Consider the following 24433-nt stretch of genomic DNA (forward strand, 5'->3'; position numbering starts at 1 on the left):
TTATTTTCACACTACAAGCTGACTAAAGAAAAGCATCTGTAAAAATTTGATAAACACATTTAGAGAAGTCATTATCCAATTTTGACATTCCATCTAGTATGCCAATCAAGGAGCACAAGCTGTTGTTTCTTTTCCAAAAAGCAAAATAAATGTGTGTATTAAAGCTCTTAATACAATTTTAAAAAGAAAGGAATCCAAACAAACACATCTTTCATTAAAACTTTTAAAAACTCAAATGTACATAAATAAGCCTGAACTCATTTGTTTTCCTGAACAGTGCTCAGTTTCTCAGAGACTGTTCATTACAGTTGGGCACCTCAAGCATTGATCTATACATATCTGAGCTGTCTTTGATCATTCCTTCTTGTCACAAGCATATTCTGCATGCAGAGGCTAGGCCGTTGCCTCATGAATAACATAATTCGAAAGTTTTATATACAATGCTAATGTGTTTAACTGATTTATCAGTTCTTATCATCAGGAAAATACACACATTCAGTCAGTAACTATACCGTATATATATGTTATTGTGCATTTGTAGAAAAGACAAACTGACATTATTAAAAGCTGTACTCAGCTGAAATCCAAGCTTTTTTGAACGCTGAGCTTTCAAATAATTACATAGCTTGACTTTTACGAAGCCTAAATCATGACTCTAGAACTCCAAGTTTTTAAGCACTAATCTCAAAGATTAAATTCCAAGTTTTGACAGCACCTTTGGACGAGTGAGGAGTTTGATGTGACACCTTCCTCTCTGCCCTTCTGTAGAAGCTGTCATTATGTTGGCTCAGCTGAACGAGTTCACATAAAGGAGAACTGTAACGTTAGCACATGAATTATAGGTCTTGCATGTAGATATTGAAGACTCCTACTTGCAAACACAAAAGCTATTAGTCCTAAGGTCCTTTGATTATGCCCAAGGAAGTAAACAGTTTCCTGGGCTGTACTTCCACTGCTTTCTGTTAGTGCATATTACCACAGATGATTCCAGTCCAGCAGGAAAAAGCCGAATAGGAGAGCATTTCCATCATAACAAACCTGTGCTAATCGAAGTAAAAAGCAGTGATAATGCTATTTCTCTTGACCACATTTGTTGCAACTAATGTTGCACAGGAGAGACTGTGGCTCATATGAGTGAGGAAAATTGGTATGTGGAAACAGAGAGAAGCACCTGAACATCAGCTCCATGCTGTATTCTTCATCCTGTTCTAATGATCTAATAATATTCTAGTCCACCTAACATTTAGTACAAAGCATTGGCAGGTTGTAGAAATGTCTTGCCTACTTTTCTGTGCAATGAAGATTTGCATAGGACTAATTACAGCAAACAATAATAAATAATTGCACACTAACAAAAAGAAGCTATTGAATTTGTTCACACATACAAGATGTGCTGTAAAGACATGCACTGTAAATTTCTCTCTCTATGAAGATGTATTCATCTATGCATAAATAGCTAAAATTACTTGTGAAGCCAACAGATGCATGAGCCAGAACCCAATCCTCACTGAAAAGACAGTTAAAGACTGGTCCTTTCTCCATGCACGCTTATTTTGCATTCAGCCAACGGATTCAGAGGGGATTCTATCAGACTGAAGAAAGCTTTTTACTCTCATTTATGCAGCCTCAAATTCTGGGAATTACAGATACTCCTGAGACATACTTTATGATTGTTCCTTGTCTTTGGAAAAAGACAATAGAGAGCTTTAGTCTTTGAACAGATTACAAAAGCAAATCTAAATATTTTAAAGGATTCAGCTGCCATGGCAAGGAGTTACTGATTCATAAATCAAATAAAATGAAATTTCTTTTACTCTTCCATTTGCCAATTCAATAACTTACAGCTACACAACACAGACATTACTGAGGCAACTTGTGTTCCTGACTGCTATCCTATTGCCAACTGTCCTGTCTCCTGACCAAGTCTATTAAGCACAATGAATGTTCTGAGACCATATAAAAACTCAGCAGACACAGATTAATACCTCACAACCTATGACTTTCTACTTTACCTTTCCAAAAAATGCCAATGGGCAATCTCTGGGAAATTATCGGGAGGAACATTACCACTGTGAGGTACATGCTATTTTTATTATCAGGTCAATATCCTCCACAGCACTGCTTATCTTCCTAAAACTTTCACACAGTTTCTGTGATTACCAACTTTTTTTTTTATGTTACTGCAATTTTGGATTAAAAAATGCCCTTCCATACTCACTTTACTAGACCTGCCTATGGCCTGACCTAAAATCGTTCACTTCTACTTCAGGCAATTTCTAACCTAAGCACTAATTTTTTTGCTCCTTTTACTTTCTCAAGTGCTTCTTCCATATTTGCATTCATGACTTCCTCTTAGCTTTAATTCTCTATCCTTTTTCTTCCAGTTCTTACAGATTTCACCTGTATCTCCTGCAGCTTCTCCCTAACCTCTATTACTTGGGTTTTTTTCCTCTCTCAAAAATGTTCAAAAAGATGTTGAAAGAAAATACACCTTACTTACCTTCTAAACCATTTTGCAGGTTGTTTGCTGGCTTATTATCCAAATTCAAACCCCTTACTGCAGTCCTCCACCTTCACCAAATTTTCTTTGGATTTCTTGATTTTGGGATCTTTTTTTCCTGAAAACAATGTGAATTTAAATATGTGGATCTGGCTACAGAATTAGGTTTCCATCTACAATATGGTCACTTGTCACCACTAAATCTTTCCAGCTGATCCCATCACTTCAGACTTCCCAGCATAACACCACCTATAGCTAGTATTTACTCATCCTTATCCACTTAAACACTTTAACAGTGGATCTTTTTTAAAAAATATGGATCATTTTGACAAAACCAGATCAACCACACATGTAGTTATGTCATTGTATCTGAGGAACCTCTAGCAGGAGTGAGGTGGGGAAGCAGAGGTAAATAGCCATGAGGGTAGGCTGAGTACCCTGTCCAGGCTGAAGTCAGTGGCATGCCTGCTGGTAGCCTAATTCTTTAATTCCCAGTCTTATCCTCAAAGAAACAAAACTAAATAAAAAAAGGATGGATGAACAAAATCTATCGTGATAAAACCCTTACTTATTTATTTATCCTTCCATTTGATCATTCTTTCCTCCTGAAACTTCAAACTCTTTTTAAAGCACGGATCTTATCTTACATATTGATGAAGCTACAAGAGTATTTTCAGCTCTAAAAGGCTAATGGCCATCCACATTGTAAAAATTCCTTCCACAGCTTGAAGTGGTGGTGGGGCCAGAAAGGATCTCCACTGAGTTGTAAACGTTTCCTGCAAATTTTTAATAATATAAGTACTGTTTACTCACAAAAGCATTCACTTCAAATCAATACTGCTACTTGTATGAACATCACTAAATGAATGCTTGCAATACAGAGACTCCTGTTATTTTTAAGAACCTTGGTTTCCTACAGATTTGAATTATTTAAACAGTATGTTTTCTCTCTCTTTGTATATTAAGTGCATGTACAATATTTCAACTCATAAAAAGTGACATGCAAAAACGTATGTGCTGCTTATATTCCAAGTTAAGTTGTTTTTCATATTCATGTACAGCTTTTTTATAATTGGAAGATTCTAATATCAGATAACAATCACAGAATGTGCTTCTTACATGCAGACAAAACATGTAGACAGGGGGTGTAAATGTTGTTTTGTTGCGACAAATGGACATCATATTTACAGAGCACAGATTTATTTGTTGTTACAAATTATATGAATGCTAAAATTCCAATTATGATTCTAGAAACCATCAATAATTAGTATTTTTAGCAGATTACTTACATTATCAACAGTATTACATTTGGCAATCTACAGATTGGTTAATTTTTTTTCCAATTTCTTCCTTTTTTTTTTTTTATTTTGTTTTCTTCCTTTTCTCCTACCTCTATTTTTGTTATTTTTATTCGTAAAAATGGTCACCAGAATCCACTGGTTTCTCTTGGGTTTACATTATTCTTTCTGAGCCGCAGTGCAACTCCCTATCAGCATCACTACAAACCAAGAATATATACTTCCTTTTTGAACAGATAAGTAAGATAGTCTGTAGATGAGAGAGGAATATATGAATAGAAATGCATTTTATTCCAACTTACAGTCATGTTGTGGAATACAGAGGGAAAAAATATTAGGCAAGTGCGAGAAAGTAAAAAAACCCCAACATATTACTAGGCTACTTTCTTACTTCTATCTTCCCTTTGTATAGCTAGTATCACCTAATTACCATTTTCTTGATACTGACTTAATGCCTCACTGTGGGATTGCTATGTTATTGGTATTACCAATTGCACTGCAGGTGACTTGCTTGATACAGTAGATGTTTGCTAAGAACTAGCATTCCTGTAAAAATCTATAATTCTACCTTGAGAAGTCTGTAATTGTTCCTCTTAAAAATGCCTAAACCCAGGGCTATCAATAATTCTTTCCTCTGAAGTCGCCTTGATGCTTGTAGTTGTATTTGCCATGTGTATCTTCAGAAATGAAGAAAAAGTTCTCCTAGTGACACTTGCCAAAGTTTTCCAATAGACATTCCTTTGTACTTGAGCAGGTCTGCCACTGACAAAAATGTTGCATGTTAAGAGCTTCAAAAGCCACAGAAAGAAGGATTTTTCTTTAAATGAAGTTCCAGATAAAAACAATACCTTGTCTAGAATTCTCCCTTTGTACTCATGTTCTATTTTGTATTCCAATGGAATTGAAAATTACCTAAAATTTTCTATTACAGCTGCAAGGCACTTCCCAATTTAATTAGGAAAATATGGGTTTCAAAAATTTACTAGCAATGAATATCATACACCACTAGCAATAGGTGTGTTTGTTGCAATAGGTCTGCGTGCAGGCATTCCTGACTTGGTGTTTTGGTTTGGGTTTTTGTTTTCTTTTCCCCCCAAGGACTTCCATCTGACTAAAGTACTGTAAGAACTGCCCAGTGCTGTTTGGTCTGTATAAGCAGTAGGGGAGATATAGCTTGTTACACCTCACGTTCCCCCTTTTCTCTTCAGCTACTGGTCACTGCTAGTACTGGACTAAAATTGTCCTCCCTGATTGCAGACATTCTGCTCCACTAAAGATGCCCCAGAACCAGGTCTCCAAACTGCCTTTGGGAGTTGTCTGGAAGTGTTTGCCTAGTGTGAGCCAAAATTTAGGCAAATAATATAACAATATGGCTGTTTGAGCTATAAATATTCCCTAGCATTGTTTCATTTTCCTGCAGACTTGGCTCTTGAGCCTTTGTTGCAAGCAGAACTGTCCCTACAGTGTAGCAGCAATGGGTGCACTGGGTGTCACACACCAGCAATTGTAGGGTGCAGATAGCATTCACTTGAATACTTGGTTCTCTTATGATTACTTTGGTTTGATTAGGCATTTTAATGAACACATTTCTGGAGTTTATTTTAAGCCTATCCAGGTCAAAATGTTCTCATTTTGTGTGTGAAACTGGGGAAATGGTTTAACGTGTAGGAAGAAAGAAAAAATCTGCTGGGTTGGTGGGGAAAAGTGAAGCTTTAATATAAATGCAAGCCACTCCAGTCCAGTTTTTTAACAGGTATGATATATCTTCTACAAGAAAATCTGTTCTTTGGCATGGTAACACTGTATATGTCAAAGTAAGCATACTCAGACACAATTAGATGGCAACTACTAGGTGCTTGTGTCTTCGGCTGTTGTTACAATAGCAAAATTACCCATTACAGGGTGAGCACAAACTTGTCCCTCTTTCACAATGAGGTGTATTTTAACAGAAAAGTGCAACGTTTTTTGATATCTAAATTGGTAATGCTTTGAGCAGCATGGGCTTGATTGTCAGAAGGGTTGGGTACCCACAACAACAATTTTGTGTTCACTTGAACTTTCTTGAAGACCAGACTTAAAGTTCTTAAATAAATGGTGATTTCAAGGACAATGTATGATTTTTTTTTTCTCTCTCTCTCTCTCTTTTTTTTTTTTTTTTTTTTTTTTAAATGGAATGCTCATTGGAAATCTTCAGATTTCTTTCTTTTGAGGGAGAAGGTATTTGGGCAATAGTTGGTGAGCAGAATACAGATTGAATTGAGCACCAGTGGTCTTTGCAGCAACTACCTATCTAAAGGAGCTCGCAAATTTGAAGAATGTTAATCCTCTCCAAGATTCATTTGTGCTGAAATTGCTGCTTTCATAGAAAATAATGGGATTTGTTTGGATGACCTTGTATATCATGTCTCCATTTGCTTGGAACATCGTCCATTCACATCAAACACAAGATCTGCCAGTTATTGGCACCTACCAGAAAAGAAAACAAATTTAATAGTTTGGAAAAGTAGACTTGAAAGAGATTTGGGTTTTGAATTTTAACTGATTCTAGGTATATAACTTCTGTTAAGACCGATTGTATGTTTCACAAAGACTATGTATTTCAGGCTGGATTGTGCCTTTGGGCATTATCCTGTAATGGAAGTAATTTGTGATGTAAGCCAGAAGGAGGATCATTCCCATGCACAGTTTTCCAGGCTTACCCTGTGTTGGCTGGAGGGGAGGGAGTGTGCCACATGAGTCATTTACAAGCTGCAAGGTGCTCAAAGAGCTGCAGCAGTGCAGAGATTTAGCTATATGAGAAAGCCAAACACAACCCCCCCAAAATCTTAGTGCAGCTGTGCTGAGAAAGGTGGGGAAAGGGAAATCTGTCTTGTACAGGTTTGCTAGATGGTCTCACAGGCTAATGATTTACCTCAAGGGAACAAGGGATGCTGTCCTAGAACATAATAGTTGGTAAGTAGGAGATGGGGAAAAGAAATTCTGATTGTGAAAAAGTACTTGTGGTACTCAGGATAAAAATAAAAGAAGATAATAGCATGCCAATACATGTTTTCAAAATTACTGACCTCATCTTACCTGATGTAATTACAGGGTAAGTCTTCACCTGTCTAGAAATTCTCTGCATTTATGCAGGGTGGATTAGGTTAGAGTCCGACATGCTCTATTACAAATTGTCTTTCCATTTTTTTAAAAAAAGTTAAATATTATGTATTTTTATTTTGAAGGAGTCCTTTACCTGTATTTTGCCTACTTAGCACTCTTATGTAATGTTTCCAGCCTTGCTAGGACAACACATGAATAAAACAGCATACACAAAAATCCTCTAGCCTCCAGCCATACTGCTATGGACTACGATCATGTCAGATCTCATTAGATAGCCAAGATCAGCTTTTGTTCGTAACCAGAATGCAGGGTCAAAAAAAGAAAAAGGCAGAACAGGTTATGTGATGCAGGTGTACCTATGTATGGATATAAGTGCATTTCCTGCATGCAAAAAGATGTTTATGAACAGTGGAATGCTAATAAAAATGTCTTTTTTTCATGAAATTTCCAGATAGAATTGCCTATGCGACCTTATTTCACCTCTTAGTGCACAATCATTATAATAAAGACCAGCTGTACAGTCACATATTTATTTCTCCATCTATCCTTGCCTTATGCAATACTCTACTCATGAATGGTACTCAGGATGCAAAGCAATGCCCTATAGTAAAGGAGGACACTGTGTAGCTCAAGTCTCATTCACATCCCTGAAAACTGAAGCAGCTGAAGGCAAGAAGAACAAGGACTGTCGTAAGTTTAGGGAGAAGAATGCTTGGATGGTAAACTCAGTTCTGACTGACACAGAGGCATGTTATGGTTGCTGAATCACTCAAAATAGACTTAGAAAGATTAATATATGTTTGTTCATATTATGGGTGTTCAACTTGAGCATGCAGGATCTGATTTGGAGAAGAAAAACCTCTTGATTCCCACTGGTTCTACCAAAGCCAAGTTTCTCAATTTATATGTAATTTTAATTTCTCCAACTGCATTTCTCAAATTGCCAGAAACTTTTTAATGTTCTTTTTTTCCTCTCTCTTTTTAATCTTCCAGCCCACATAGTCTTTTCTTCTTGACTACTTGTCCTTGCAAAGGCATACTTTCCAGTGTCATGTCTGATTAACCCTGTAAATGTGGCCTCTCAGCTTTCAGTGTTGTTACATTCAACCGTAAGTGCCAGCCACCAGCCATCATTTAATTCTGGCTGATATACCACAATTAAAAAAAAAAAAAACAACAACACAAAAACACACACACACACACAAAAGCCCTGAAAGTATATTCTGAATTCTCTTTCTATGGAAAGATTATCATATAGAAAATTAATGCATAAGAACAGATGGTGCAGACCAATGAATTTGATCATAAGCTGCCTTATCTCACACTGTTCACAGACTTATTTATTACAAAACTCACAAACCACAACATGCTCATCATAAATTGTACTTGTTAATTAACCCTTTCAAGAAGAGAAAAAGGCAACAATTTTGAAACTGGGAATATGTTTGGGGTACACAAGATTCTCACGTCACTTTTGGTTTCTATGAATAAAATAGCATATGAAAACAGTAATTTTGAGGACATAAAGCTTGTTGTATGCTGTTTGCTCTGATCATGATTGTTTCAAAAAACATGGTACACAATGGTTGAAAGATCAAACTTTCCAGAGTACAAAGCATTCAATAGTTAAAAACTCTTCCCTCTCGCAAAATGTCTAACCTGACCAAACAGTTAAAAAGGGTACCACAAAAATGTTGAAGATTTCCTATTTTTTATTCCATTCCCCTACACAGTGGGTACAACATTCAGGTACTTTATTTGCCCTCTTTTAAAAAGAGCTGCCTTGCTTTTATGTCTTCTGTCATTTATTACCAGATTTTTACTTGCATTGTGCTCTGCCACTTGAAAATTTCAACTGAAAAGGTGGTAATAGAAGTGAGTTAGCTTCACTATATAGATAAATACAGTCTTAAGAGCACCGTAAGACAAGTAGAAGGAAAAAAAACCTGCAGAATTTTGTGAACATTAATGATTCTGTAGAAAGAAAGCAAGAACAACAATGATAACATGCAGTCAAAAATAGATGAAGGAAAAGTCTTTCAAAAATACTTTTCAGTCTAAAGTAATATCCCATATTTATCAACATGGAATGGAGTTGATTTTAAAAATGTGGGGTAGTTTAGTTTGATATTCTCTAAGGTATAGCAAATTAATCAAAACAAAACCAAGACATAAATGGATTTAAATGATGATACCTAACTCTGTCTTAATTTAAAAGTTTGAAAAATGCAGAATTGTCTCTTCCTTTAACAACCTTGGCCAACTTCAAGTAATTCTTTCATTTAGCATTTATTGCCAGTCAACTAATTCTCCCTTTCCTGCTATCATGGTAAATACATACAACATGTACAAAGAAATAAAAAAACCAAAAACAACCAGAACCCTACAAGCCTATAGTTATACTGATGGTCTCGAAGGGATTACATATAAAATAGCCATTAAAGCAGGGTTATTTTACAATTACTGCTATGATTACAGTTGTTATTTTTGCATCTGGTATTGGTTTAGCTGTCTTCTGCCAGTGCAATAGGAGACGCTAGTAACTCTTTGGAACTTGAGCTGAGGCTTGCAGGCTGCTGAGTCATGCTGACAGATCTGTGCAAATCCAGTATGTTAGTGCTGGACTCCAACTAATTGCTTACTGCCTGCAAAGACAAGGTTCTTTATTTTAGGAAAGTGTAAGTGCAGTGAAAGTGATGTAAACAAAAGTGTGTGTTTCTCCCATACTAACATCAGTAGAAAGGGAAGAAATTGCCTAAGCAAGGTGTATTATACAGCATCAGCCCTGTGCTGAGAGCATAGATGTTTAAATGCAATCAAGAAAAACAGATTATAGGCAACGAGTTAATCTTAGCGTAACTTATTTCTGCTCCTGTAGCGGGGTGGGAGGAGGGAAGGGAGTGGTACTTCAGAGATGCAGGAAAGGGATGTGAAATATTGGGATTGTATGACATGACTAACAAGAATAGTGAGCCCAGCACAAGCTACAGAGCACTCGCTGTGAAGTACAATGTTTTGGGAACCTTAGGAAGCATCTCTGTGCTGGTAGTCAAGGCAGAGGTACAAAAGTGCTGGTTCATACACTTTCTGCCCAGAATTCTCGGTTACTTTTAAGGATAACTCTTAGCCATGTCGCAATGGAGCTCAGCTGCTGTCCTGCAGAAGGAAAAATGGAAAGCCTAAGAAACCGCCAGCAGACACTTTGCATGCATTAGGTTGCACATGAACAGTTATGCCCTGGAAGTGATCTAAGTAATGCTCCTATTCCTTTTTTTTCAACTGCATTCTTTTGCTGCATATTTTGTTGAGCACTGTGCATAACCAAGCTATAATGCATGCAATGTGCTGAACTTTCCCTCATTTTGGTTCAGCATCAAGTGTACAACTGCTCTTGGAGGAAACTTCCAGCAGGAGTAGCCAGAAAGTAGACCCTGATGAACAAAGGCTTTCTGGGATTCTGTGAAAACAGCATTCTCCCAAGCTCTTGCTTGCTTGTAACCTATTCCAAACATACATCCTTGCCAAACTTCTTGCAACTCTTACTCCCTAATGCTTACTTCACCTTAATGGATTGTAAGCAGAAAGTAACAAAACCACAGGTTGGTGATTCCTTAGGTAAACCAAAGTCCTTAGGAACCGGTTCATCTTCACAATACTGACAATGACTATAGTGGGAAGTGATTTTGTCACATTTCTGAGCCTGAATCCCCCTCAGCTCTGTCCCTAGACCTGATCTGAACAGCTCACTGCACTGCTCCTGGGACTTCAAGCCACCCCCAAGCCCTGCACCTTTAAGTGTTTACATCCAAATTTACTCAATGTATCATAAGGATTTTTTAACTCACTTTCTATATAACAAGTCAATATCTATGCATTGAAAGGGAAAACATATTTACATGTTTACCTACCTAGTAGTTCTTGGAATCTACTGAGTAAATAATAGATAAAATATATTGTCCAAAATGCATGTATGCAGTTCCGTATGTATGTGTCAATATGATCCAAATTCACAAGTCAGATCTATTATACAACTTTGGATCATTAAAACACCATCCTTTAACTTTTTGTTGTTATTTCAGTAAGACATATGTGCTCAGAATTACATAAACAATAATGAAAACTGAAAAGCAACAACAAAATAGGACTGTCATTTACGTCTCGATTCTGCACACATATTTTGATATTAAATACCATTTAGAAAACACCTCAGCCACTGAACTGTGCTTCTGTGTGCAGTACCTAATGCTATTCAAAACCAGAGTGTACCCCTCAAGGAAATACATCTCCCACACCTGGAACCTCTAAGACGTGATAGTTTGTGATGCCGTCACGACAATATGATTGAGTTCACTGTCATATGTATGTAAAACATTGTACAATTCAGTTGGTTAGTTTTCACACCAAACATTTCAATTTCTTGTAGATTTCTGTATCTTTAAGGACTTCCTTTTTTTGTGTGTGTTTGTTTGTTTTAACCCTGCTCAGATGTACAGCTCTACTCCTGAGAGCCAAACTTAGCAGCATGAAATGCCAGAAAAACCTCAGTGCCAAAATAAAAAGCAAGCAAGAAAGTATAACTCTTTTATATATATATATATATATATATATATATATATATATACATATATATATAAAAACACCAAAACCAACTTTGGCCAGTGTTCTTTTTATACTTCATAAAAGTTGAGAGAAAAGAAGAAAGGGAGCATTTCTTTTCATTTTCTGGAAACACTGGGGAAGAGATACAGGACGGGAAAGAAAGAAAGAAATGGTCAGGGCAAGGGAAAAAGCTTTGTGTGAGGATGTGAAGAAGGCAAGCTGGTGCCCTCACCAGTCTTTTATATAGCAGGGCATCCTCTTACTGGCCAGAGTAATTTTTATAGAGTAATAACTCGACTGTATGTCCTGCCTCCTGACCTGGATGAAAAGAGAGGGGTTGTAAAAAAAAAAAGACTGAGGAAGAAGAAGGGGGGAGGGAGCAGAGGAGTATTGCCTAGATTGCTCCCTCCATCACAGTACCTGGTTTACAGATGCACACTTGTATTCCTCCGTTAATTTATCTCACACAGATGTCTCTGCCTGCTCTTCCCTCTACTGCTGAAGCAGTAATTAAGTATGTTTTGGGGGAGACTGTTAGCCGTGAACATTTTGGGGGCCAGCGGAGTGAGGACACGCGTGTTGCTGGCAGGGCCTGGTGGAGCTGCGTGCAGGGCTGGTTGGGCTGGGGCTGGGGCTGGGGCTGGAGCTGGAGCGAAGCTGCTCTCGGCCCAGCCGCTGCGCTCTGCCGCTGCCGCGTTAGTTAATAAGGAGGCAAGCGAGGAGAGCCGGAAAGGGAGAAGCCAGCGTCTTGGGGAAACTCAGCAACAGTAGCACGCAGCCGGCTCCCCTATATTTCTTGTCTGTCACAGGCAAAGGCACAGAGCTGCCACCCGGACAGCCGCAGCGCTGCCCCAGGGCCGCTCCCCTGCGCGCAGGGGCCCAACGCCGAGCGCTTCCATGGCGGTGATGGGAGGCTGCGTCGCCTGCGGTGCCGTGGGAGGGTGCCCACGCGTGCCCCCCCGCCGCCGAGCCCCCCGCCCAGTGCCCCGCTGCTCGGGCTGGGGCGCGCCCGCCCAGGGAGGGACCCCTCCGAACGCGCTCGCTTCCTTCCCACCTGGGGCAGTAACTTTGTTACGGGAAGCCGCCGGAGGCCCGCATGGAGGGACAGCCAGCGGGGCAGAGGCCACGAAACAAAAACAACCCGTAGGTGGGACCGCCGGTACCTGCCCTGCGCCCCGCGGCGGCATGTGCGAACCGTGAGCCGCAGGCCGGGAGGCGCCGAGGCGCCGCTCAGGCACGGCCGGGGGGCACCGCAACCGCAGCCCCAGTGCGGGGCACGGAGACACCCCGAGCGCGAGTGGCAGCGAGGGAACCCCCGTGCGCGCCCCCCCTCCCCCGCAGCTGCAACGGTCGGAGCGCTGCCCCAGCGCACAAACCCTGAGCTGGGGCGGCAGCAGGGGTACCCCTCGGTGCCTGCCCGCCAGCGGTGCGGGAGGGGCGCCCCACGCAGGGAACCGGGCCGGGCGGGCAGCCCCGCGCAGGCGGCGAGCTGGGCGGTGGGGCTCCCCCCTTACGTGTGGGTGCACAGCTCCCCCCCCCCTCCCCCGCCGAGGAGTAACGCCAGCGCACACACCGCGGAGCCTGGCGCCGGACCGGGGCCGCCGCCGGGGCACGGCACTCACACACACCCCCCGAGCAAACCCCGTCCCCGCTCCGCGCTCCACCCGGCGCTGGGGGCGAGCGGCGCCGCACCGGCGGGGCCGGCGGGGCAGAGGGCGGCGGCGCCGCCGCGGCCGGAGGGCAACAGGCTGGCGGGCGGCGCCGGGCGGCAACTTCGCGCAGCGCCGGCAAGTTGCGCTGCCGCGCAAGACGCGCCCGCCTCCGCACCTCGCCCGCGCAGCCGGCTGCGTGCCCGCGCCTCGGTGTGAGTATGTGTGTGCCCGCCTGAGTGCGTGCGTGCGAGCGCGTGTGCGAGCGGCACCTGCCGAGGCCGGGCGGCCGCCGCGGCGCGGCGCGGTGCGGGTGCGGTGCGGAGCGCAGGGCTGCGGCGGGAGCCGGGCGGCTGCGGCGGGCTCGGGGCGCGCTGGGTCCGGGCTGGGTCCGCGCCCGCGCCCGGCGCCGCCGCTGCGCCCTCCCGGCTGCGAGTCCGCCCGGCTCCGGATCACGTGGCGGTTGCCGGAGGCAGAGACTAGAGAGGAGAGAAAAAAAAAAGCGCCTCATTCCTTCTTCCACCGCCATACTGTATTTTATAGTAACTCTCATTTTTATTCCTCCCTTTTACTCCCGCTCGGTGAGTACCTTTCCGCTGACATTCTTGTCCTCCTTTTTTTGTCCTGTTTTTTTCCTTCCTTTTGGTTTTTTTTTTTTTGTTTTTTTTTCTTCTTTTTTTTTCTTCCTCTTTGATTATTGTTTAAATGGATTTGATCTCTTGCTGATGACAAGTTTTTTTTCCTAGCATGCGATGGTTACTAAACTGTGAGCAAAAGGTGCTGCTGGGGCCGGGAGTCACTGGGAATGAAAAATGATAATATTAATAATACGGACTTGCCAGTCCAGCAACAACTGATATACATTTAGTAGCTATATATCTATATATGCAACTGGTTTTGTTGTGGCACGGAAAAGCAATGTGAAATATGATGCTTATTTTTCAAAGATAAGAGAAAAGGCATGTTTCTAACTCTTTTTGCAGAGGATTTTCTCTGGTGGTGCTTTATTTTTTATTTTTGGGTGTTTTTTAAGGGTTTTTTTTTCGTAAAGAGATGGGAATTGTAAATTCATTTTACAGCAGTGTTTACACAGAGTTTGTAATCTTGCAATTCTGGTGGAAGCCACAGAGCAAGATGTTAATTTTATTATTTTTGTTATTGTTTCTTTTTTTTTTTTTTTTTTGACACTCAGTGCAATCATCAGGGTTTGTTTTTTTTCTTTTTCTTCTTTTTCAGTTTTTGATGCCTGTTTATAATGTGAAACTTTTCTTGCAGCGTGTTATGGTTATCATTTTTAAATACTTTTTTTCCTCCTTAAAGATAACAAAGCAAAACAGAAAGCTAAAGAGATGATCCTTACTTTTGCAAATTTTGCACCTTGACTTTTTTATGCTTTTGCCAGCAGTATTTTATGATGGTTATTATTATCATGATGATGATGATAGATATATACATATATACAAATAAATACATTTTCAAATGATGGCAGTGGAAGGTTTTCCTGGAGAATGAAGTGCGGTTTGGTTTCCTTGTCAACGGAAGATGAAGTGAACAACTGAACATCTCCCCAGTGCAGGTACTTCATCTCCTTGTAGGCGTTTCCACGCTGTGTAAATTACATTGTGAGAGATTTTTTTTTTTTCTTGTAAGAAATCTCTTTCCACCCCTAACTAAAGGTTTCTGTGTAATACACATGACGACTGAACTAAATACCTCTGCCTTGTGATTGCTTGGATGTGTGCAAAATGTTGCACTAATTGAGCCTAGGTCGGTTTAAGCTGAAGAGAGGTTTTTTATGTGCTGTGCTGTATAGGGGAAAGGCAGCTGGGGAAAAAAAAAAATTAATCAGAACCCCCGCGCCTCCCCCCTGCCTTCCCATTTAAAAAGAAAAAAAAGAAAAATAACCAAACCGAAACTGGATGAAACCTTGAGATCCTCCTTATGAGTACAAATACTTGTAAGACTTTAGACAAAAGCAGGACTCCTGGCCATGTATTGTGGTGACTGGTGTGTTTGTGTGTGTCTGTTTAAAAATTATCCATTAGAAAATATCTATGAGAGAAACAGCAAAGGAGGCTCCCTCGGAGAGCTGGCTCACTGCCACGCCAGGCATATTTCGTAGCCCTAAGGGCAGCAAAACCCTTATATCCAACTTCTGCTCCTCATATTAAAAAGGCGTAAACAAGGCAGCAGGTTGCCTCTTATGAATTTAATTCATTGGGATGGAGATTAATCAGAAGCAGATATTTGCCTGGAGGTGTTTCGTTTTGTGTTGATGGTTATTAATGCCACTGGCTGACAGGGAATGGGAAACACTTACTTTCCGTGACGGTCACTGAGAGTTCAGGATTGGAGAGGAAACTGTTACTTTTCATGGAGAGCACTTAAATGCTTAACAGAGGCTGCCCCTGGTATGGAGACAGGATATTGGTTCTCTAAAATACAATTTGGAAAGATTTTTTCAGATGACAGGTTTTGGGTGGTTTTTTTTCGTGTTGCGCCCCGCCCCCCCCCCCCCCCCCCCCCCCCCCCCCCCAAGACATACAGTGCAATGTTATGCTCAAGTTGAAGTGCTTAATGCTGGGATCTGCAGTGTTCTCTGTTGCTTACTTTGTTGTGATGGGATTGCTTAATGTATTTTATATAAACAGCTTTTAGGGATCTATAACTGACTAAGGGTATGCTGTATATTCAGATGTGAAAACTAAAGTTACAGGGGATATATTTATTTTCTTACTGGCATATAAGCAAATACAATTCATAAGTCTACAAATGCATTTAGAAGTTTGAGGCTTCTAACACTTATATTTACATTCTTGTAACTTATCATCTTCCTTTAAAGTAGAAATGTGTTTAAGTCTTCAGCTTTCTCTTGTGCAATTAGTCATGTTGAAAAATACCTAAATTCATTTGTCTTTGTAGAAACATATCTATTATATATTTACAGTGGCCTTTTCCAGCTTGAATGTAATAAAAATATTTAGCACATATGTCAAAGCAGAAGCCATGCATAAATAATGGAATACGTTTGGAAGTATATCAGGGTCAATAATCCATGTGTCTAAAAAAATGGTCTAGATATTTGCATGATAGATTATGATGACTTCTCTGAAATAGTTAAGATCTGTTGGGTCAATATTCCACGTTTTAAGAAGGCTCAGCCTGCTTATTTTTTCATGATTTGGTTTGAAAGCAAGCCATTAAAATACCAGAGTGAATGAAACTTTATCCTCCACCACCGTTTTTATTTCCATCCCTCCTTATTTTTAATTTAAAGTTTTTCTTTACATTATGTGGAACTGCCAGTAAGCAAAATATTTTTGATATTGCTAAAGTACTGAAAGAAAGTAACTAGGCTAGCAGTTTCCAGAATGGTATTCCTTTCGTCCTTTCTTTAATATTGCAGGTGTGTTGTATGAGTAATTTTGTACAGATAGTTGCTGACTGAAGATCTAATTCCTGCTCATTTAGTTCTGTCTTGGAGTCTGAGAAAGAAAGTTTTAGGAATGCACTATTTTCAGCACCCAGATTTCATCTACAAAGCGCCTGTTGTCTGAGTAGCATGGTAATTAATATACACACATTTCATTTGCAGCAGTCTGAAGTTATATGATTTCATATGTATCAAGCAGCATAGGGACTTTAAAATAGGAATAAAGGAGCTAATTTTGAAAGAGGATACCTCTGCCTCCTGCAGAATGTGGGCACAGTAGGATTTGGGTTGGTGGAATCCAGCTTAGTGTTTCCATAGTTATGCTATGACTAACACTGTTGAAAGCATGTTTGGAAAGCCATAGTTAGTGTAAAAGACAATTGTCCTTTTGTACCTTTGCGATAAGTACAAATTTTGCCTAAGAATTGCAGCATTGTTTCTACAAGTGATAATATAATTCTATTTCTTGTATTTAGTATGAGATGCTATACTTATTTGCAAATAAAAACGAACAGGTGAACAGAAGTTACTAACTGAGTAGTGCCTAGAACGCTTTTGCATAAAGACACTGTAGTGGCCTGAACAGAAGCGTATCTGCTCACATTTTTCTATACAGGAGATAGGACTATGGAGGCCTGTGGAATGATCAGCTCCATTTTGCTTTGATGCTAGGCTGGTCGTCTTGTTTTGTTCAGATTCAGAAAGCTCCAGTTTACATTTAGCTGGGACGTCACTCCCACTGCACCTCTTCAAAGGCTGGGGCACAGCCTCACTCTTTGGCTGTTGGAAGCCTCATACCTGTCCTATATTTATTCTCAGAGAGTTTACGTTCCTTTATTTTTGTGCCAGTGCAGTCCCTAATCAGTAAGATTCCTTCACCATGTCTCTGCTCCTCTTCAGAGTATATTTCTAGACAGCAATCACAGCCCCCTTTTGCTTACGTTTGCTGGGTTTGCTGGGGAGAGGTTCCCTACGGTGCAGCCAGTGCTGGGAAGGGATGTTGGGACTGGCTGTGACCAAAGTCATACTGCAGCAGAAGCAGGGCAGCTGCATTCAAATCCTCTTCCACCCACGTTGGTCTGTTCTGCTTTCAGCTGCGAACATGGCGGTCCTGTTTCTGGCTCTTACATCAGCCTGAATGTTTCCACCTGGAGCTGCACTGGTGGACGTGCCTTCTTCTGGTGAAACAGGCTTTGTGCCCTGCAGACCTTCCCTTCACTCCCCCTAAGTGATCTGAATTTCTCTGACTAGAACGTAACAGCAAAGGACTCCCAGGAATTCCTCCTGCTACAACTGATTTTTAAACTCCCAAGAATCTTCTACTTATTGTTTTAGTATTTTGTATTCATACCGGCTGGGGGAACCTGAATGAGCTTGAGCCAATGCTGTATCAGGGGCTGTCTTCTATCAGGAATAAACATGAAAGTTGGCTGAAATGCTTTATAAAATATCTTTTCCTTATTAGTTTCTTCCCAGGTTGCTTATATCTTAGCTTTCTAGTCTTCTAAAGCATTATTCTAAAAGCAGTTTATTTCTCTTTTACAGTGTAATTTTTCCTACTGTCTTCATTCCCTGCATTGTGGGTTTAAAGAGATAAAAACATTAAAAAGCTTAATAGTGTTTAAAGTGTAGGATTGTAAAGACTGATAGGTCTGCTCTTCGATTAACGTTTTTAATTTCCCTTGGTCTTCTTAGAGGATGCGGTGCTCTGTCAAATTCTGGAGCTGAATCCTTTATGTTTTAACTACTTACAGAATTTCTGATCAGAAGGCTAAAGGTGACTATTTCCTGATGAAAACTTATGTAATTTGTGACACCATCTACATAGTTATCCAGTTTGCAGCATCCTTAAACTTGGATGCAGACTGACAGAAGAAAACAAAATGCTACTTTTAAATGATGTGAAGATTACAGTGTAACGTTTTCACCTTTGTTAAGGTACCAATATTAATTTATGGTCTTTGAACAATTACCAGACTAACATGGCTTGAAGATTATTGTTTTGCACATCACACATTAGAATAATTTGTACCACTTTTTTTCTTATCTTTGCTCTTTCCTATTTCAAAATGACACTGTAATCTCTATAATGTGCTTAATCCTTCAAAAGCATTTATACCATGATTTTGGAAGTATTTTATGAGAAAGTTTATTTTTGGCACAAGTAAATGTGATTTTCTATCTCAATGCATCATCTGCCACCAATTAAAACAAACAATCAAGTAGACCTTCAAATTACTAAGTAAATCTCAGGTTACTTACTATGAATACAATTAATTTGTTTGTATCGTTGTGATATTCTGGGATAAAAAGATAGGTAGACGAATAGATGGAGTCATATAGATAGATATTTTTACAGATGTTTTTAGTGTGATAGAGAGTTAACAGAAATCATACATTAATTAACTTTCTTTTAGGGTTTAACCAACAGAATTGTTTAAGAATGAACAGTTTAACTTTCTCTGTGTAGTAAATTTATATACACCAATATTATCTACTGCCTCTTGACAAAAGCTACAGATGAATTGCCTCTGTGGTACTCCTCCATGTGCCTCCCCAGCATCCAGCCCAGGCTCCCTGGGTGTCAGCTAGCCTGCCAGGATGTCAGGGCTCAACCATTCTGCAACTGCATTTCAGTTTCAGGAAGAATTTCTTGCTCTGGTGTAGCTCCTTCATGGTTATGTAGTAAAAAATAATTTCTACTTTGACTTGGCTGGTAGAGGTTTGAAGAAGCAGAGGTGGATTTCATATGAGTGATGACCAACAGTGGGTGTGAACATGGTGGAGTATGAATGATGCTCATCAGGCTCTTTATTTTTCCTTTGCACATGCATGAGTCTGTCTCCTAAAATACCCAAATCTCTGGTTAAATTTGGTTTACATCAGTGGCCCTTCCCAGGTGGCCTTCTGATAGCAGCGATTATTGCCTTTACTGACATGCAGTCTCTGAGCAACCAAGTCAATGTGGAGCTCTGAAAACAGCTGAGACTTTGCACAGGCAATTCTGTGGTCCTCTGAGAACTGCTTACAATCCCTTGGACAGCCGTAGCTTATAGAACGCAGTACAGACCATTATTATTACTTAAAGAACAAAAAAAACCCCATAAAGGATCTAATGATAATTATTGGACCTTGCTAGTTGTTACATGACTTGGTGAAAGTCAGGTCCCAGTCTTCCAACTGTGCCCCATACCAACAGCCGCCTTTATTTCAGCCTGCTCAGTCATATTGGTTGCTTTTGTCAAGATTCTCCCTTGAGTCAGGCATGTGCTTTGTGTTGTGCAGGGTCAACAAAAAGGGGCTATCTTGCACAAATCAAATATTAATGGGATTCTTCACCTGACTGAAGCAAGGCTAGATTTTTTCTTTGGAAAAATATTGCACCAGTACAGTTCATTCAGTAAAAAGTTGGCTCCATTTTTGCTGAGATTTTTGTATAGAAGCTAAACAGCATCTATGTCAAATAGGTACAAGACACATCTTATTAAATAGTGGTAACTTTATGATTCAGGACAAGCACTGTGCATGTATACCTTGCATGCAGTATCTTTAGGCTGACCTAAGAACTGGAGTTTGAGCAGCAAAGAATTATATTTGCACCATATTGACAATGCTGGTCCTTCTTTCTGTTTGGTTGTGTTGTGATGGAGTTCAGAAATACTAAAATGTTTGCACTATCCCAGGCATCCTCTTTATTAGAACAAGATGAATGAATAAAATGCATGAATGTAACAAAGACAGTTTTGTGCATTTTTGCACACCAAGCTTGCAGTCAAGGGTTGCTAACAGCTCTTCTTCTTGTTAGAGGGAGTTATAGTAACTCACTGGCTTTTACGCTGTGCTTTTAGTAATTGTAGCATCATGCTTCTGAGCTTGATCCATAATGCAGAGTTACTTTTTATAAAAGAAAGGGAATTCTACCTAGTTACAAGATATTGCCATAAGATTCTTTACCCAATAAACATTTTAAAACGTGCTGTGCAAACAGTCATGCGGTGTCTGAAACAGACACCCTGAAGGCATAATTAAAACAAAATTTCCTGTTTGGGTACCTGTAAAAGGATTAATTATACTGTGTTCTAAGTAACAAAAATATCAGTGCTACTATCGCATTTCTTGTCTTGTATTTGCTACTGATTTCAAAGGGTAAAACCCAACACTTGAGATTTTGCACAGTAGGTCAGTTTTCCAATGTAGTCTCTACTGTATAAATTCACATCCACTCTTTATTTCAAATTGCAGAAGGAGGAGGATAAAATTATGTTTTCTTCCTGCATATACAACTTTCAGTTAAATGGGAGTTCTGTAAATGGGACAACTCCAAGATTGGCTCTGAAGGGGTTAGCGTGCTTCTGTTAGGTGGCTGTGCACTTGTAAGTTGTAGACGATTAATGTAAATTATGCACAATGACAAAATAAACTACCTTTGAATGTTGACATTATGTTGCTTTTACTTTAGGGTGATAGTTCATCATGAGATTGATGCTGGTTTTATTGTTTATTATTTTATGAGAAAAGTATACTGTGTTACCATTCATCAGCATGTACCCTGCTCTGTTGAGTGATGTTGAAACAGAAAGGTGCAGAATTGAACCCTGGTCCTATTAAAATCAGTAATACATATGCTGGACAAAATTTTATGTCAAAACATTTTTTTTCCTGTAGATTTTTGATAAAGTGATTCACAGAAAAGGCTCAATTCATCTCACTTAACCTTGCTGTTTAAAAAATAGGTTTTCAGAGCTAAGCTAGTCATCATTTTAGCCATCTAAAAGTTAGTCATTGAAGTCTAACGCAGTCGCTCAAGGCTTCGTAGTCAATGGAGATATATAGACACCTCCAGAGAATTACAGATTACATCGCAAGAGAGGCATCTATGGATAGCTGAGATGAACAACCTTCCTAAAACGCTTCTCTCTTCACTGATGAGACACAACCTAGATGGGGCGTTTAAACTAGATTCCTAACTTTTTAATGGAGGGAGTTAGAGGAGATGAGTCTCATGGCCACTACCCACCCGCCCCACCCCCTAATCTGTTGAAATAGTATTTTCTTAAGTAAATATTTGGTTGAAAACATTATTTGACCTAGAATCTTCATGGCTATAAGTTTTTTACTTTAATTTTTTTTCAACTTCTGCAGTAATTTTTTGACAGAAATGCAAGTTTCCTTCTAAACACTTTGAATCAGTTCTGGACTATGAGAAAATTCCCAAAGATTTCTGTTGGGGCAAGATTTCACACCTTTTTCCATTGCTTCACCCAGTTTTCTGACTGTTCATAATGTGGTCCCTACAACCTGATCCTTCAGTGAGTTCTCAACACAGAGTCAAATTCTAAAATGCAGGGACTCGAGCTGTTTGGTACAGTCATGGACCTCATTTGAGAAACCTCTGAAAATAATCAAAAGTTAAGGATTATGTGAGTGGCAACAGAATCCGCTACTTGCACTTTGCATATGTAAATTAATGTATATATATAGTCACAGTGTTAAAAAATCATTAGTAGCTGAAGAAACAGCAGAACACCTGAAGTTGAAAGTTCTAGGTGCCTCTGAAAAAGGCTTTTTGAAAAACAAAAAGGCAAAATAATAGTTTGTGAACTGAGGTCGTCCAGGCAACATTGGTTAAGTATTTAACTATTGATGGCATGCCACTAATATCCTTGCATACATGCTTGTTATAAAAGATACCAGTAAAACCTGTATTTTTGACTATCCAGATAGATTTTATCTTTCCTTGTCTCAGGTAATTTTCTAGAGAAGATTGGAATTTTAGAAGACTGAATGTTAACTTCGGTATAAATCAGCTCTTAGACGAAGTTTATTTCAGTGACTTGTCTTAGATCTGTCCCATGTTGTTGTGAGTAGCAGGATGCAAAAGCACTGGACAATTTGTGCCAGTGCCTGGTATGCTATGATATCCTCTTTTCCACAAATTATGAATTATGTTGTGTATTTCAGTATGTTTGGTATTTCTGTAAGATTTTGTACAGGTACTGAAATATGTGAACATAGTGTACATGTTTCTACCATAGGTTTTGTCTTATTCTCAGAGCAGCATTATCTGAGTGCCTGTGCAAATGTTTTTAAGCTGCTCGTATAGGCCATGATTTTCCACTGAGAGCATAGTATGAAACTGAACAAAAGCTGAATCCAAATTAGAAATGAACCATTTGGTATAACGGGAATAAGCACAAAACTCAGCGTAGTAAGAGTTAATTGCCCAAATACCATAGTGTTACTACCATGGAAAAGTAAGATGCAACTAACTGTGGGCTCTAACAGCCGCATTATAATCATTTGTACAGATTTGGCAAACTTACAGACTTGTCAGAATTGAGAAGAGTCGTAAAAAGTTGGAGTTCTCAGCACTTTGAAATATCTGTTTCAAAGCAGCACAGTAATATGCTCTGGAGACTATAAACTGTTAGCTGCAGCTACTGCGTCATGTTACACACTTCACCATCTCTTGGTCTTCATCCTTGTTCCTGGCAGTGTATCTGTATTTCTGCCTCAGGTTTTTGTACTGTCCCTCACAAATACCTTGTCGGAGCAATATTCACGTAAAACAGATTTACAAGGATAAAAGACTTCATGAAGTTTTTGCTTCTTTCCCCTGTTTCATTTATGCACCATAACATTCCCTTCTTCGCTCGTGTCTTGGCTCAGAGTTAGGAGCACAGTGTTGTCAAAGAGATATAAAGGCCTCATAAACATAGGTTGTCAGGACATACCTGAGCACAACTGAATTTCCTCAGGAGAGTAGGGCATATAAGCCAACCTGTGTCGTCACTGCGTCTGACTTTGCCAGCTGCTGTGGGTGAGCAGGTGGTCCAGGGAACCTGAACGGGGAATACGTGTTCAGGGACATGCGAGAGAAGACATTAGAAGAAAAATAATTACAGTTTAGTTTAAGGAAATAAGCTATTTCAAGAATGCTACATTTTTATTTATTTATTTATTTAATTTACAAATTAACATCCTATATAGTGTGACGTTTAATCTCAGGAATTTTAAAATGGGTTCAGAAATTCTTGATGCTTGATCACAAATATTAATGAATGTTCTAAATATTGATCATGATCAGACTAAGACTGGCTTCTTTTCACTTTCAGATCTTTTAAGATCAAAATCAGCACTGCCATAGAGACGCATGTCATGCTGGTCTGCAGTGACAAACAAAGAAAAGTGTATTTTAAAATGTTGGGGGTGTTCTTTTGAATTTCTGGATCCTTTTTATCTTTTATTTGTAATTTGTTTTATTTCAGACTTGCTGGACCTTCCCTCCTGCTCTGGACCTCTCCCCTGGCGTCGGCACAGCTCAGAAGGATGAAAGAAAAGGAAACAATAGGAAAGGGATGGAAGAGGGGAGAGGAGTAGAAAGAGAAGGAGGAGGGACAGCATAGAAATGGAGATAAGCAAATCCCCAGTGGTTCAGTTAAGGCTCTGGACGATGAGGGTGTTTGCAGTCCCTGCTCCTCCTCACCTCCCCTCAGGCTCAGGCCCCTCTCCCTCTCCACCACCTTAGCTTTCATCAGCACTACAGATATTTCACTACTCATTTCCATTTTTTATTAAAGAACAAAACCAGAACAGTTAAAGTCTTGCAAACAACAAAATATAGCCCTCTTCTCATAAATAATAACATGGCACTGTTCATGTAACTGGTTCTTGAAGTAGGGTTATTTTCCTCCTAGTAAAGTATATTTATGGCTTTAACTATGAAAGTATGGAATGGTTTCATACTTCATGAGTGAGATGAAAAAAAAGGGTAGTTTGCTCATTCCTTTTATACTCAAGGTGAGCCCTTTAAATCAGCATGCACACGACTCTCAGTTTTATTCATCTAAAA

At 39.8% G+C, this 24433-nt stretch overlaps 1 protein-coding gene across 3 annotated transcripts in view; it reads left to right on the forward strand.

The window, feature by feature from the left end:
- The first annotated feature begins 13142 nt into the window (after window positions 1-13142).
- Window positions 13143-24433, forward strand: part of RALYL (RALY RNA binding protein like) — a 403990-nt gene continuing 392699 nt past the window's right edge. Inside the window, exons 1-2 of one of the 3 annotated variants that reach the window (XM_040588213.1) lie at window positions 13633-13729; window positions 14638-14724. The gene's annotated coding sequence lies outside the window, so the exon portion shown is untranslated. Of the gene's footprint in view, window positions 13730-14637; window positions 14725-24433 lie in introns of all 3 variants that reach the window. The other 2 variants (XM_040588212.1, XM_040588214.1) reach the window with 2 other exon arrangements.

The sequence above is a fragment of the Falco naumanni genome, chromosome 3 (assembly GCF_017639655.2).
Source record: "Falco naumanni isolate bFalNau1 chromosome 3, bFalNau1.pat, whole genome shotgun sequence".
In the NCBI taxonomy this organism is placed as follows: Eukaryota; Metazoa; Chordata; class Aves; order Falconiformes; family Falconidae; genus Falco; species Falco naumanni.